The following is a 17,586-nucleotide window of genomic DNA, read 5'->3' as shown; positions in this document are numbered from 1 at the left end:
CTCGGAAGCGTCCACTTCCACAATGAAAGATTGTGATACATCCGGCTGCATAAATATAGGGGCGGAAGCGAAGCACTCCTTAATCGCAGAAAAGGCTTGCAACGCCGAATCAGACCACACTGAAACATCTGTCCCTTTCTTAGGTTAAGGGTTTTACTATTGTCGAATAGTTCTGAATACATTTTCGGTAATAGTTGGTGAACCCCAAAAACCGCATAAGAGCCTTCAGATTTTCGCATCGATCCCAGTCCAATACAGCACGGACTTTCTCTGGATCCATTCGAAAACCTGAAGATAACAGCAGGTAGCCCAAAAACTGCACTTCGTGTACAGCAAAAACACACTTCTCTAATTTTGCGTACAATTTATTATCTCTTAGGATCTGTAACACCTGTCTAAGATGATCCTGATGTATCTCCACGTCTGGAGAATAAATTAGTTGTGTCATCCAAATACATGACTACAAACCTTCCCATAAGGTGATGAAAAATGTCATTCACAAAATGCTGGAAAACCGCAGGAGCATTGGTCAACCCAAAAGGCATGACCAGGTTCTCAAAGTGCCCCTCATCAGTATTAAAAGCCATCTTCCATTCATCCCCTTTCTTGATCCTAACCAGATTATATGCCCCCCTTAAGTCCAACTTGGAGAACACCTTGGCACCAACAATCTGGTTAAACAAATCGGGAATCAAAGGAAGAGGGTAAGGATCACGGACAGTAATCCGATTGAGTTCACGGAAATCCAGACATGGCCGAAGACCTCCGTTCTTATTTTTAACAAAAAATAACCCTGCTGCCACCGGAGATTTGAAAGGTCTTATGTGTCCTTTAGCTAAACTCTCAGCAATATACTCTCTCATGGCCAGTCTTTCAGGTCCAGAAAGGTTATGCAATCTAGATTTTGCCAACTTTGCTCCGGGAATAAGGTTGATAGGACAATCATATTCCCGTTCGAGGGTAAATCCTGGCATCCACTCTCAGAAAATACATCGGCAAAATCAGATATAAAAGAGGGTATTGTCTTAGTAGTGTAAGAAGGTACCTGGAATCATCCTGGATGGAAGGTATGTGTCACCGAGGTTCCTGGCCTCGGTGAAGTAAGAGCCGGCATTTTATGTGTCAGCAGCAGCTATTGCTAATTGACACTTTGAGATTTAGCATGGCTGTCATAGCTGATCCGGGACGGCTCTTACTGGGAGTAGTCAAAGTGCTGGGTGGGTGACTACTCCCCCATGTTCCAGGCCGGGTTTTGCCAGGCATAAAAACCAGCCAGCACTGCCAGGTGTGAATTTACCTCCCTCTGACAGTGGAGCTCAGGAGTCTGTGCGCTGTGAACTGAGGGCTGTGCTGGGATTTGAGGTTTGAGCCGGACTGGAGGACTCAGGCCCCTCTAAAGGCAAACAGGCCGCTTATGGAATTGATGAGGCTGAACTGCTAATAGGGTGTGAATTAACACCCAGGAGAAAAGGTGACTTTTATTGTTTATGGACTTTCCTTGTGTGTGGACAAACACCAAGCCACCTGCGTTTTGTGATACACCTTATCTGCATTTTGTTATACACCAATGTGTGAATAAACACCGCTGTTTAATTCATGAACTGTGTATTTTGCCTCTATACTGCATCCGCTAGTCCCAGGGCCGGATTAAGAGCATCATGGGCCTGGTGCAGAAGATTTTAATGGGCCTTTTTATAGAAAATGAAAACGCAACGCAGAGCAACTTTTTATAGCACAAATAAAGTGTGAATTTACGCAAAATTACACATGTGAAAATACGCATGCATAAAGTTTGAAGTGTGAACGGGTCTGCGTAATCCCATTCAAGTCTATTGGACTAAAGTTCATGAGTAATTTTGAAGCAGATTTACGCACGGGTTTGCGTGTGAAAAATCTGCTGTGTGAACTTATCCTAAGTGTACATCTCTGGCCACAGTTTAAATATACAGCCATCTATAAAGATGGCTGTATTATGTATAGCCACCCCCCAAGGAGTTAACTAGTGCTGCTGGATATGTCATTCAGGAGCATGAAAAAGCTATTCACGTCTAGCTTTTCCATGCTCCTGAATGGCATATGTGTTTATAAAAGCTAATCTATGATAAGCAGATATGCCATTGAGGAGCTTGGAAAAGATAGGTAGGCAAGAAATAGTCACCTAGCTTTTCCATGCTCCTGAATGGCATATCTGCTTATATGCATACATGTTTATAATAGCCAAGTTATTATATGCAGATCTGCCATTCAGGAGCATGGAAAAGCTAGGTGACTATTTCTCACCTTACCTTTCCATGCTATGCTCCTGAATGGCAAATCTGCCTATAGGCATATCTGTTTATAATAGCTGATCTATTATAAGCAGATATACCACTCAGGAGCATTGAAGAGCTAGGTGACTATTTCTCACTTAGCTTTTCCATGCTCCTGAATGGCATATCTGTTTATAATAGATCAGGCTCAGCTATTATAAAGATATATATGCCTATAAGCAGATATGCAATTCAGGAGCATGGAAAAGCTAGGTAAAAAAAATCATCACCCAGCTTTTCCATGCTCCTGAATGACATGTATAATCATCTGACAGTCAGCACGGTTCGGTCCTACTAAAGGTTTGCGGGGCGGCCGCCAGGCAACCTCAGCGAGGCGGCCTATGCGGACAGGGCCGGACTGGGGATAAAAACCAGCCCTGGAAAAAGTTGCACACCAGCCCCACAGCATTGTGTCCTTATTTACTTGTTTATAAAAGGCGAAAGCATTCATTTTAAAACACGAATATGAATTTTGCCCCACAATAGCTCTTTTGTAGAACCCCCATGGGGGGGGGGGGGGAGCATGTAGCAGAGCTGTGTGTAGCATGTAGCAGAGCTGTGTGTAGCATGTAGCAGAGCTAGTATAGCATGTAGCAGAGCTGTGTGTGTACAGGGTGCATGCAGCAGTGTAGCAGAGCAGGAAGCCTGGTAGGGACTCAGTGACACTATTCTTTTAACTAATAAACTCTCAGACAATTATCTGAGTCCCTGCAATAACTATAGCCACTACATCACAGTCTGCTCCACGGCATTCACTGCAGCAGAGCTGTGTTTGCCAGGAGCCAGTCCCTCCTGACCTTCGGTTCACTTGAGAGCCGACTCAGGCTACTTTTACACCTGCGTTCGGAGCTCCGCTCGTGAGCTCCGTTTGAAGGGGCTCACGAGCGGTCCTGAACGCAGCTGTCCAGCCCTAATGCATTCTCAGTGGAGGCGGATCCGCTGAGAATGCATCAGTCTGCCAGCGCTCAGCCTCCGCTCCGCTCAGTGAGCGGACACCTGAACGCTGCTTGCAGCGTTCGGGTGTCTGCCTGGCCGTGCGGAGGCGAGCGGATCTGTCCAGACTTACAATGTAAGTCAATGGGGGCGGATCCGCTTGAAGATGACACCATATGGCTCAATCTTCAAGCGGATCTGTCCCCCATTGACTTTTAATGTAAAGTCTGAACAGATCTGCTCAGGCTACTTTTAGACTTAGAAATTTTTCTAAGTTATAATGCAGACGGATCCGTTCTGAACGGATGCAAACGTCTGCATTATAGGAGCGGATCCGTCTGATGAAACATCAGACGGATCCGCTCTGAACGCTAGTGTGAAAGTAGCCTCAGCAAGTGAACCGAAGATCTGATTCATGAAAAAGATCCGAACTTCCCATCTCTAAGAGCAGTGACGCAGCCGCGGTGACAGAGTGGGAAGGGGGGGGCGTGGTGTAGTGACAGCGTGGGGAAGAAGAAATTACAGAGCTGGAGGGGTGGAGCAATGAAAGGTTCTGGGGGAGGAGCAGTGACAGAGCCGTTACAGAGCCAGGGGCATTGATAGAACTTTCACCTCTGCCAGCACCCCTCAGAGGACCCCCTTTCTGCATGTGTTGTCAAACTGGGAAGGTGAGGGGGGTCCTTTCCATGCCACATCAGCAGCTAGTTTGCCTAAACCACCTAGAGGTACGGGTAGTAATGTGCTAAGATTAGCAAGAGTGTGCACTAAACTAATTGCTGTGATCACATTAAGGCCTCGTTCACACCAGGCAGTGCGTTCCGGCCTGATTCTGTCCAGAATGCCCTGCACCGCATTGCGGCCGGCTAACTATATTGTGAGGCAGGAGGGGGCGTAGTGGTCTGTTGAAGTGATTGGCACCATAACCATGCCCAACGGCTGCAATGCGATTGGCTGCACAGGATCGCAAGGCACATTATGTCTGCGGTCCAGTCAAAACAAAATGCTGCAAGCAGCCTTGTGATCGGACCTCAGGCATAATTGTGCCTTGCGATCCCGTGCATCCGATCGCCTGCGCCTGTGGCTACGGTGCCATTCACTTCAATGGATTGTCACGCCCCCTCCTGCCCCACAACATAGTGAGCCGGCCGCGATGTAGGCATTCTGGACAGAATCATCTGGTGTGAACGAGGCCTAAACTTAGTCATTTCACACCACAAAGGCTGGAACGCAAGCCAGCCACCCATCCCTGCATAAGAAAGCGTGGCGGTGCATTGAAATAAGGTTTTGATTTAAAATTATTTTTTGTATCAGGACAAGTAGGTTGTCATGAGGAACAAGTAGATCGAGCCCCCGCTTTAGTCCTTCGACAAGTAGTTTTTTTTAAAATTTCCACACCCCTGCACTGTTATGGGGGATCTGCGGATGGCACTGTTATGAAGGATCTGCGGATGGCACTGTTATACAGGATCTGTGGATGGCACTGTTATGAAGGATCTGTGGTTGGCACTGTTATGGGGGATCTGTAGATCATGCTGTTATGGAGGGGATCTATGGATGACACTGTTATGGGGATCTGTGGATGGCACTGTTATGGGGATCTGTGGATGGCACTGTTATGGGGATCTGTGGATGACACTGTTATGGGGATCTGTGGATGACACTGTTATGGGGATCTGTGGATGACACTGTTATGGGGATCTGTGGATGACACTGTTATGGTGATCTGTGGATGACACTGTTATGGGGATCTGTGGATGACACTGTTATGGGGATCTGTGGATGACACTGTTATGGGGATCTGTGGATGGCACTGTTATGGGGATCTGTGGATGGCACTGTTATGGGGATCTGTGGATGGCACTGTTATGGGGATCTGTGGATGGCACTGTTATGGGGATCTGTGGATGGCACTGTTATGGGGATCTGTGGATGGCACTGTTATGGGGATCTGTGGATGGCACTGTTATGGGGGACCTATGGATGATGCACTGTTATAGGGGATGTGTGCTATGACTGTACTCTGTACTCAGCCTCCGAGTCCTACCTGATACACAGCCCTGAACAGCCGGATGACAGCTCTGCACAAGCAGCAGCTAGCAGGCTGAAGGACCTTCCGTGATGTCATGATCATGTGATCAGTCACATGTGTGGGAGGAGTCAGGCTCCGGGCAATGTCCGTGCTGGAGCCTGCTGTTGGGGGCGGGGCCGGGGGATGGGCTCCTCTCTCTGTCAGTCCCTCTGTGTAATACTGCACCAGTCAAGGAGCCTCCTCGCTGTCGGCACGGCCGGCCGTGCAGCAGTCAAGGCTACCGGCCTAACGGGCCGTGCCAGTCCGGCCCTGTATGCGGGCTGCTGGGCCTATTTTCATGCAGGGGCCTGGAGCTGCAGCTCCATCCGCCCCTACGTTAATCCGGCCCTGGCTAGTCCTAACTACCAGAGCGAATCCCCACAATTGGTGGAGGATACGGGCAAGCGCAGTGAGGCTGTCGTGAACGCCGATATATTTTTGGGTTTGCATTTTTGGGCACAGTTGTATGTCATACATCAAATCAGCTGTATTTCAACCTGTGCCCCACGACAAAATGGAGGCTGTTGTGAAGGCCCTCATGGAGGCTAATTTGCAGCAGCGAGAGACCAACCTGCACAAACGGGAGGCTAATAAGTAGCAGCAAGAGACCAACCAGTTGCTGCTACAAAACGTGATGGCTTTGCAGACAGCAGGAGCAACCCCAAGCATCCATGATGCCTGGAAAGCAGTTCATGCAGCAATCCCTAAGATGACACTTGCAGACGACATCGAAACCTACCTGGCGATGTACGAGAAAGTGGCAACCAGGGAAAAGCTGCCCCGAGACCAGTGGGCTGAGTTTGTCGCTCCTTTCCTGGCATCAGAGTCCCAGCGGGTGTATTTCGACTTGCCAGACAATCAAACGGCCAACTACCCGAAGATAAAGGGTGATTGTCACAGTCCCTCAGGTGACTGATGTCAGGAAATCAAGAAGATTGGCTGAGCATGGTGGGATCTAACAGCCTCCTTGATTTCTCTTGATTCAGTGTTTATAGGGTTAATGACCACTTCCCTTTTCTTAGCTGTTGCTCAGTGGTCATCACTTCTACCCTTTATAGTCTCACCCCACCCTTCTGACTATGTGGTTAATAGCTTCATTTGGGTTTGGCTGAGCTGGTGTGAGATCCTCTCTGGTGTTCCTGTTCTTCCATCTCTACAGAAGTTAAGTGTCGCATTTGTATTTGTTATATTCCCTGTTGTTGTATCTGGGCCTGAGACAGAGACTTCCATTCATCCATCTGGGGAGGAATGGGTTGTCTCTGGTCCTATACTTATTCCAGGGACTTATAGGGAAATCAGGGCCTAGGTCTATTTATATTGATAGGTAGTCAGGGCCCGGATTAGGGTTGTCTAGGAAGTGACCTGTTTCTTCCCTAGTTTCCAGGCCCAGTTACTGTTCCCCTTCCCTCCTGTGTTCAGTGTGGAGTTTCCCCCCCCCACACGTGACATTATCAACCGCCACAAAAACCGCCATTTCGTTCAGGTCAGTGCAGCTATGGATCCTATGTCTGTACTGGTCGAACAGCTGCAGGGACTGTCTTTGGAGGTAGCTGACCTCCTGGGTACCAGGCCTGCCCTGAACCTAAGGTTGCCCTCCCGGACAGATTTTCTGGGGGTAGTGACAATTTCATTTGGTTCAGGGAATTGTGTAAATTCTACTTTAATTCCAGCAGAATCTATTTACATAAATAATGGGGTATACAAAGTATATATCAAGTTCCAGCAGAAAAGTAACCGCTAAAAACACAATTTTAATGATATGCCTTTAAAGGGCTTCTGTCACCCCACTAAACAGTTTTTTTTTTTTGGTTACTTTTAATCCCTATACTGCAATTTATGCATACATACTGTAATTAATAATTTTGGTTCAGCAGATTATGTTAAAAACGTACTTTTAAAATATGCAAATTACCTTGCTACCAGCAAGTTGGGCGGCTACTTGCTGGTAGCAGCCGCATCCTCCTATCCTAAAGACGCCCCCTCCGCATGTTGATTGACAGGGCCAGCGGACGGGATCTTTCTCTGCTGGACCTGTCTGCATTCAAAATCTGGCGCCTGCGCCGTACCTGTCTTCAGTCGGCGCAGGCGCACTGAGAGGCGGACGCTCGCTCGGCCGCTCCACCCTCAATACGCCTGCGCCGATGACGTCACATCTACACCCGGCGCAGGCGCATTGAGGAGGGAGCGCCGAGCGAGCGTCCCCCTTCTCAATGCGCCTGCGCCGGGTGTAGATGTGGTGGCTATGATCTAAGTGCTGTAGTCCAGATCCGGGAGGCCAGAAAGAGGTGTATTCCCCGTTCTGTTGGACAGAATAATCATATGCCCTAATCAATGGAATTTCCAACACATGTATACTCAATTCAAAATAGTGTATTGCACACTTACAGTTGCAGGATAGGATACACCCTTGTTTGAGGAGAAAGTTGTTTCCCCCGCCCTATAGGACAAAATGATCATGTGCCCAAATCAGTAAAAGACTCCCAGCATAGATAAAACTTAAAGTCAATATGGCATACTGCGCACTTACAATTAGAAGATACAGTATGCCCCAGTTAGATATGGTGGATCAAATGACGTTCCGGCCGTCCTGCCATGAAAGGGTCCCAATGAACCCACGCTATAATTAAGAGACAAGGATAACATAAGTGCTTACTAGAAACTCCTATATCCCTCTAATCAGGGGTTGTAGCAAGTGCAACTTACGTTCTGCAGGCCTCCCTCCGTTTTGGACTCCCCCTGGTAGGCGATCTGCTAGCCCACTGCAGGTGCATTTAAACCTCTAATAATTAGCGCCACTCACATCATTGGTTGATTGCACACGTTCCGGGCTGCCTCACTTCCGGATGTTGGAACGCAAATGCGTTCCAGAAGAAAGTTTCCGGTTTCCGGTGGCACCACACTACTGTTCCCGGGCTGCTTCTCTTCATGCTGTTGGAATGCACATGCGCTCCAGGGGACCGGAAGTGAGGATGTATCCCGGCTAATGATCCTAACATAGGAACCTGAGCCGGACCGAAAGTTGTGCTTTGGAACGCATGTGCGTTCCGGGGATCGGAACTGGGAGCACCTATATCCGGTTACAGGATCGGGGGATAGATGCATATCACCGCTTTCCCTGAGGGACCGGAGCTGATCTGTTGGAGCGCATGTGCGTTTCAACAGCAGGAAGAGAAGCAGCCCGGGAACAGTAGTGTGGTGCCACCGGAAACTTTCTTCTGGAACGCATTTGCGTTCCAACATCCGGAAGTGAGGCAGCCCGGAACGTGTGCAATCAACCAATGATGTGAGTGGCGCTAATTATTAGCTTGTCTTGTCTTCCTATGTCATCACTTCCTGTATGTCATGGAGAAATGCTGGATGTAGAGTGCTATCACATTTGTATTTTCCGTTTGTATATGTATGTCATCACTTCCTGTATCCTTGTCTTGGGCCAGCCCCTTTTACACCTTTGGCTAGTAAATAAAAGTGAACAGACTGAGCAAGGCGGAGCAGATGCTCAGAGCCTATGCAGTTGAGGGTGCTACTCCTGGGACTGCTGGTAAGAGCTCTGGTCATATGAAGGGAGTATTTTTTTGTTGTGGTAAGAAGGGACATTTTGTGAATATTTGTCCGTACATTCAGCGTCAAGGTGTAAACAAAAAAAACAAAACGCTTAATCCCCAAATTACTATTGGTGGTGTGGGTGGGGAGCAAGAAAACGTATTTTTGTCACTTACTGGTAGTACCTGACTTCTCCTGTCTGCTGAGGTGGCGCTAGAGTCCAAAACTGTGGAAATCAAGGTATTTATCGACAGTGGGGCTGGAGTCAACCTGATTGATGGACAGTTTGTTCATACTCATGGGTTAACTACTAGTGCACTAGAGAGAAGCATTTCTGTCTTTGCAATTGATTCTGTACCTCTTAACAAAAAATGCCTGTCGCAGGTGGTAAATGACATCCATTTAAGAGTGGGTGATTTCCATCAGGAATCTGTCTCGTGTTATGTGTTGGAGGGTCTGCCTGCTCCTATGGTTTTGGGCTTACCATGGTTAAGCAAACATAACCCTACCATCGACTAGCAAGTGAGACAGATTCTCAATTGAATTTTTTGCATGGACAACTGTCTTAATGCGTCTTTCTCTGTGGTCACCACTTAAACTGTACCTGTTACGAAGCCGCTGGTACCCGGCTGAGTACCCTTCGCACAGCTCCTTCCTGCACCTTGAAACCCTCCAGTATACGATAGCCCACCCAATAACTAGCCGAAACTTAGTTAAGAGTGAATCAGACGGATTTTATTAACAGTGCCTGCACCAGGCCTCATATACACCTGGACTCCACAGGGGTCCCAGGGACAGAACAATGGGACACAGCCATGGAGCCGCTGTGTCTGGGAGATAGGGATAAGATTAGTTTGACTCACCTTCTCTATCAGACTACAGGGTGCCCATACAAACAGGACACTTTTTACATGGTTACACACATTATCCTTTGACACAATATATATCCCCAGATAGCTCTGGGGATGGGGAACACTTGTGGAAAATAGCGCTTGGATAGGAGCTAGGGGACCAATGCAATCGTCGAGCGAAATACACCGGTGCGTGGCTTGTCTCCGATCCGAGGAGCAGTTCCATGGGCTTAATCGTGTTAGTCCGCCGGATTCGAATATGGCGCTGGAACTCGAGCTGTGCGTGGCCGACCAATCAGCTTAGTCCTGGAGAGCAGCATCTCAGGGATTGGACAGTTCAAAAGTAAACAACCGTAGCTCTCCTGCTGATTGGCTGGCACTCTTCTCCGGCGGACCAGCGGGTCAGGTGGAAACTTGTAGCCCGCCCAGGGCTCCATGAAACTGCGGCAAAACGTCCCTGGGTACTCGCGTCTCTCTCAGGAGGATATCTCCTCATACGTAGCACCAGTCTCGGCAGACCCGGCTCGACCCCAATCGGGTTGACTTGGGGGTGTCGGGGAAAGTAGGTACTCAGGGAGTAGACACCAATTCCGTCTGGCGGGACAGCCCATCAGCATTCCCGTTCTGTTTGCCTGGCCGATAGTGAATAGTAAAGTTATGAGGTTGCAGGGCCAGGCGCAAGAGAACTCCTGGAGTCCCTCTAGGAGTCGGTAGACCTTCCTCTGAAATGTAGCTGGGGCGTTCTTCATCCCGAATGGTATCACCTAACTGGTAAAGGCCAAATGGGGTGGGGAAGGCCGACTTCGGGATGGCCTCCGGCGCCAGTGGGATCTGCCAGTATCCCTTGCATAAATCTATCGTAGTCGGGTAGATTACTACCCCAATCTACTCGGGGCATAGGGTAGGCGTCAGTCACAGTCTTGTCGTTTAACTGACGATAGTCCACGCAGAAGCGTGTGGATCCGTCCTTCTTGGGCACCAAGACTACGGGGGAGGCCCAGGGACTTTTGGAGTCTTCAATTACTCCTAGGTCCAGCATATCCTGGATCTCGGCTCGCATCCCTTCCCTGACTGCTTAAGGGATGTGATAGGCTGGCTGATGCACGGGCGTCTGACCGGGGGTTTCTACGGGGTGAGTGGTTAGGTGAGTATAACCCGGTTTGGCGGAAAACATCTTCCGCTGTTTGTGAAGTAGTTGGCGGACTTGGGTCTGCTCCCCCCGGGTTCAACCCCTCTCCAAGCTGGACCCCCTCGACTGTCCCTTCTTGCTTCTGCACTTCTAAAAGGTCGGGCAGAGGAAGGTTTTCACTATCATAAGCGGCTGGGGCACAAACCTCTGTGACTTCCTCTGTCCGCTCCTCGTATGCCTTCAGCATGTTGACGTGGAAGGTCCGACGGACCCCCGCGTCAGAACATGCGGATACAACATAGGTGGTGTCATGGATCTGCTCCACCACCTGGTACGGTCCCTGCCAGGAGGCCTGTAGCTTGTCGCGCTTGGTCGGTTTAAGGACTAGTACCTTCTGGCCGACCCGAAAGCTACGGTCCCTGGCCCTCCTGTTGTACCATACCCTCTGGCGCTTCTGGGCCGTCTGGTAGTTCTCTTGGACCAACTGAGCCAGCTGCTGCAGACGGTCTCATAGTTCCAGAACGTATGGCAAAACAGGGGTCCCTTCGTCACTAGTTGCCCCCTCCCAATGCTCTCTGATGAGGTCTAGGGGTCCCCTTACCCGCCTCCCATACAACTCAAACGGCGAGAACCCAGTAGATTCCTGTGGCAATTCTCGATACGCAAAGAGTAGATGCGGCAGGAATCGCTCCCAATCTCTGTAAGCGGTGGCAAAGGTCCTGAGCATCTGCTTCAGGGTCCCATTGAACCGCTCACAGAGGCCGTTAGTCTGGAGGTGGTACGGAGAGCTCTGTAGCGGCCTAATTCCACAAATCCTCCAGCTGGTGGGTGAGGGCTGCTGTGAATTGGGTCCCCTGATTGGTAAGTATCTCTCGAGGGAACCCAACTCTGGATATTAGGCAGCGCTACTGCCTCGGGGTATCTCGTAGCGTAGTCCTCCACGGTGAGAATGAATCTGTTTCCTGATGGACTAGGCTTGGCCAGGGGTCCCACGATGTCCACAGCGATGCAGCCAAAGGGCTCGCTGACTATGGGCATCGTGCGGAGACTGGCCCGCAAGTGATCCCCTCTCTTCTCTGTCTGCTGGCAGGCATCGCACATTTTACAGCATTCTTTGACGTGCCAAAAGAAGCTTTGGGTCAGCCTATGTAACGTACGGCAGATCCCCATATGCCCTGCCAGGTGGATATCATGGCTGAACCGCAGCAGTTCGGGACGCTACTTTTGGGGCACAACTAATTGCCATTTGGGGGTCCGAGCTGCCTCCATGACCCTATATAATAGGCCTTGTTCCCACTCGAATCGGTCACCGTCTAGCCCTCCCTGGTCCTGGTCTGCTTGGGCACGGTACTTGGCCAGAGACAGGTCCTGCCTGGTCTCTTCCTGGAACTCAGCCGCTGTGTCCCAAGCTACTAGAGATACTGTCAGGGAGTTGTCATGTTCCTGACTCGTTGGGACAAAGAGGGTGTCAGGTATAGTCGGGGGAGGTTCAGGGTCAATGGGTCTTACCTGGGCCTCTCTGGAGTGAGGGTGCTTTTGCGCTTGCGCTTGCCGGGTTTGGGACTGGGTGGTAACGGGGCAGGCTGTTTCAGTGATGGCAGTGTAAACGCAGAGGTCAACTGACCCAAATCGTTCTCTATTGCAGGACCTTCGCTGGTAAGTTCTGCATTACTCTGACCTCTACGATGTGGGCATCAACACCCCAATCCAAGTGAACTTTGGCCGTGGGCAACCGGTAGATGGTGCCGCCCGCTACCCTGACCACCATCTTGCGCCCCATTCTCTCTGCTTGGGGTACTCAGTGGGGTTGGATCAGGGTGAGGGTGGCCCCAAAGTCCTTCCGCGGCTTGTCCATTCACTCGGACCACTTGTCGGTAATGCCACCTGTTGTCTGGGTTGCCGGATAGCACCGGATCTGCCTCGTGCAAGACTCCCCAGCTTTATTCTGCTGCCCAGGTATCAGTCTCCGGTCTAAGGGCTTATGTTTCCCAGTTCAGGCAGTGGGAATGCTCCCGAGGTTGGTTGTACCCCGGTCAGGACCATAAGGGTTTTTGTCCCGGATGCGGGCAGTACCACTGCCTGTGCCCCCGCTGATTACACTTGAAGCAGCGGGCTTGGGATCGCTGTACTGAGGAAGTTGCTGCTTGTGGGGTGGTGGAGCTCGGTCGCAGTGCCAGGGTCGGTGTTGGGGTTGCCAGTTTGGCTGGTTTTTACCCCCGTCTTGTGTCCTGGTGCTCATCCGCAAGACGGCTGGCTTCCTCCATGGTAAGGGGCTGTTTATCCCTTACCCAGTCTCTCACCTCGGGCACTGTGACCTCGTAAAACTGTTCCTGGAGTATGAGCTCCACCACATCCTCCAGGGTAGAGGCTCGAATGCCCTGTATCCAGCTCATCGCAGCCCTGTGTGTTCAGTAGTCCCATTCTGCATAAGAGTCTTTGGGCCCCTTTTTGAGAGCCCTAAACCTGCGTCGGTATGCTTTTGGTGTGATAGCATACCTGGCTAGAAGTTTTTCTTTGACCCGAGCGTAGCTGGTGCTGTCCTAGTCTGGTACTGCCTGGTACGCCTCTGCTGCCCACCCTCCAGGTCATCGAAAGCATTGAACGTGGCATAATTGATCTTCCTCTGACCTGAGGGCTCGCTGTTCTGTGTCGGGTTTGGTGACACCCGAATTCTGGTCTCCGCCATCTGCAGTTGGTGCTGCCTCTCCGCATTCCTTTCCTCCTGTACTTGATTTATCTGCAGGATCAGCTCAGTCCCAGGGTTCGGCCCGAAGAAGGCTAGCCGTCCCTTAACTTCTCTCTGGAATTCCGAGTCCTCGGATCCCCTGGACAAAGGAACGGCTGATCCCGTTGTTCTCCATGCGCTCTGCTATGATGACGGCCTTGGACTTGTTGCTCGCCATTCTCCCTCGAGCCTCCAGTAAGTCCTTCAGCATCGTTCTCTTAAGCAGCTGATCATTTTGCTCCATCCACCAGTCTCGTACTGGTTCCGGGGTTTTTCTGGCGCGAAGGAGTGAATCCCGCTGCTGCTAACCAATGTTACGAAGCGGCTGGTACTCCAGCTGAGTACCCTTCGTACAGCTTCTTCCTGCGCCTTGAAACCCTCCAGCATACGATAGCCCACACAATAACTAGCTGTAACTTAGTTAAGAGTGAATCAGACGGATTTTTATTAACATTGCCTGCACCAGGCCTTATATACACCTGGACCCCACAGGGTGTCCAGGGACAGAACAATGGGACACAGCCCTGGCGCCGCTGTGTCTGGGAGATAGGGATAAGATTAGTCTGACTCTCCTTCTCTCCCAGACTACAGGGTGCCCATACAAACAGGAAACTTTTTACAAGGTTACACACATTATCCTTTGACACAATATACACTTACCTAAAGAATTATTAGGAACACCTGTTCTATTTTTCATGAATGCAATTATCTAGTCAACCAATCACATGGCAGTTGCTTCAATGCATTTAGGGGGGTGGTCCTGGTCAAGATAATCTTCTGAACTCCAAACTGAATGTCAGAATGGGAAAGAAAGGTGATTTAAGCAATTTTGAGCGTGGCATGGTTGTTGGTGCCAGACGGCCGGTCTGGGTATTTCACAATCTGCTCAGTTACTGGGATTTTCACGCACAACCATTTCTAGGGTTTACAAAGAATGGTGTGAAAAGGGAAAAACATCCAGTATGCGGCAGTCCTGTGGGCGAAAATGCCTTGTGGATGCTAGTGGTCAGAGGAGAATGGGCCGACTGATTCAAGCTGATAGAAGAGCAACGTTGACTGAAATAACCACTCGTTACAACCGAGGTATGCAGCAAAGCATTTGTGAAGCCACAACACGCACAACCTTGAGGCGGATGGGCTACAACAGCAGAAGACCCCACCGGGTACCACTCATCTCCACTACAAATAGGAAAAAGAGGCTACAACTTGCACAAGCTCACCAAAATTGGACTGTTGAAGACTGGAAAAATGTTGCCTGGTCTGATGAGTCTCGATTTATGTTGAGACATTCAAATGGTAGAGTCCGAATTTGGCGTAAACAGAATGAGAACATGTATCCATCCTCTGATGGCTACTTCCAGCAGGATAATGCACCATGTCACAAAGCTCGAATCATTTCAAATTGGTTTCTTGAACATGACAATGAGTTCACTGTACTAAAATGGCCCCCACAGTCACCAGATCTCAACCCAATAGAGCATCTTTGGGATGTGGTGGAACGGGAGCTTCATGCCCTGGATGTGCATCCCTCAAATCTCCATCGACTGGAAGATGCTATCCTATCAATATGGGCCAACATTTCTAAAGAATGCTATCAGCACCTTGTTGAATCAATGCCACGTAGAATTAAGGCAGTTCTGAAGGCAAAAGGGGGTCCAACACCGTATTAGTATGGTGTTCCTAATAATTCTTTAGGTGAGTGTATATCCCCGAATAGCTCTGGGGATGGGGAACACTTGGGGAAAATAGCACTCGGATCGGAGCTTGGGGTCCGGTGCAATCATTGAGCGAAGTACACCGTTGCTTGGCTTGTCTCCGATCCGAGGAGCAGTTCCATGGGCTTAATCGTGTTAGTCTGCCAGATTCGAATATGGCGCTTGAACTTGAGTTGTGTGTGGCCAGCCAATCAGCTTAGTCCAGGCGGCGTCTCAGGGATTGGACAGTTCAAAAGTAAACAACCGTAGCTCTCCTGCTGATTGGATGGCACTATTCTTCGGTGGACCAGCGGGTCAGGTGGAAACTTGTAGCCCGCCCAGGGCTCCATGAAACTGCGGCAAAACGTCCCTGGGTACTCGTGTCTCTCTCAGGAGGATATCTCCTCGTACGTAGCACCTAAGGGAGCGCTTTTCCCAGGGTGGAAAACAAAGGGGGAAAAGTACAACTGGGCCAAAGAGAGCCCTCCTGAGATGGGGCAAATAAACAGAATGGGGCAAACACGAGGAGGGGCTGTCCCTAACTGTCACAGTACTCGTTCATTTCTGAATTTTCTGATATGTTTTCCGAGAGTGGTAACCAGGAGTCACCCCTGCATTGGGAGTATAATTCTCACGTCAATCTTATTCCTGGAGCTAAACTGCCCAAATCTCGGTTGTATAATCTTTCGGAGCCCAAAAAAAGGCTATGCGAGAGTATATCACCGAGAGCTTGGCGAAGGGTCATATCAGACCATCCAAATCCCCATTGGCTGCTGGGTTGTTCTTTGTAAAAAAAAAAAGATGGTACCCTTAGACAATGTCTGGACCATGTCTGGACTTCCGTGAGCTCAACTGTATTTCAGTCCGTGATCCTTACCCCTTCCTTTGATTCTGGATTTGTTTAGTAAAATTGCCGGTGCCAAGGTGTTCTCTAAATTGGATCTGAGGGGGGCATATAATCTAGTAAGGATCAGGGAGGGGGATGAGTGGAATATTTAATACCCCTGAGGGTCATTTTGAAAACCTGCCCTGCCCTTTGGGTTAAACAACGCTCCAGCGGTTTTTCAACACTTTATCAATGACATCTTTCATCATCTGGATGGGAGATTTGTTGTTGTATATCTGGATGACATACAAATTTATTCTCCAGACATGGAGACTCATAAGGATCATGTGAGAAAGGTGTTACAGATCCTAAGAGAGAATAAATTGTATGCAAAGATGGAAATATGTGTTTTCGCTGTTCAGGAAGTGCAATTCCTGGGTTACCTGCTCTCACCCTCAGGATTTCGTATGGATCCCAAGAAAGTCTGTGCGTTGTTGGACTGGAATCGACCTGAAAATCTGAAAGTGCTTATGCGGTTTTTGGGATTCACCAACTACTACCGTAAATTCATCTTGAACTATTTGACTGTGGTTAAACCTTTAACAGACATGACTAGGAAGGGGGTTGATTTCTCTGTTTGGTCTGAGGCGGCATTACAGCCCCTATTCTGGTTCAACCGGACGTGTCTCAGCCATTCATTGTAGAGGTTGACGCATCTGAGGTAGGGGTGGGAGCAGTTTTGTTGCAAGGTGCTTCACCTAGTAAATGACGCCCATGTGCTTTTTTCTCTAAAAAAACTTTCGACTGCTGAAAGAAATTATGACGTGGGTAATAGGGAATTGCTGGCCATTAAGTTGGCTTTTGAGGAATGGCGCCATTGGTTGGAAGGAGCAATTCATCCAATTACGGTAATTACTGACCAGATTTAACTTCATTGTCACCTACGAATGGGGTTAAGAACGTCAAGGCGGATGCGTTGTCGCGCAGCTTTCCTGGGGGGGGGGGGGGGGGTTCTAAAGATCCTAGTCCTATTTTGTCTGAAGGGGTAGTCATATCTGCCCTATATCCTGATCTTGAGGCTAAGGTGTTGGAGGCCCAAGAGGATGCTCCGGACTCATGTCTCCAGGAAAATTGTTTGTTCCTACAGATTTCCATCATAAGGTATTTGAGGAACATCACTGTACTCTCTTGGCTGGACACCCTGGGAGTAGATCCACTGTCGATCTCATCTCGCGCAGATTTTGGTGGCCGGGGCTGCCTAAGTGTTTTGAGGACTATGTGTCAGCCTGTTGTACCTGTGCTTGTGCTAAGGTGACACATACTCGGCCTTCTGGATCTCTTCTTCTGTTATCCATCCCGTCCAGACCTTGGACGCATTTGTCCATGGACTTTATCACGGATTTACCAAATCCTCGGGCAAAAACCGTGATCCTGGTGGTAGTTAATCGGTTTAGCAAAATGGCGCATTTTATATCATTGCCTGCTCTACCTAATGCCAAGATTCTTGCACA

Source organism: Bufo bufo, chromosome 3, assembly GCF_905171765.1.
Source record: "Bufo bufo chromosome 3, aBufBuf1.1, whole genome shotgun sequence".
NCBI classification, from domain to species: domain Eukaryota; kingdom Metazoa; phylum Chordata; class Amphibia; order Anura; family Bufonidae; genus Bufo; species Bufo bufo.
Note: the sequence above shows the minus strand (reverse complement) of the source record.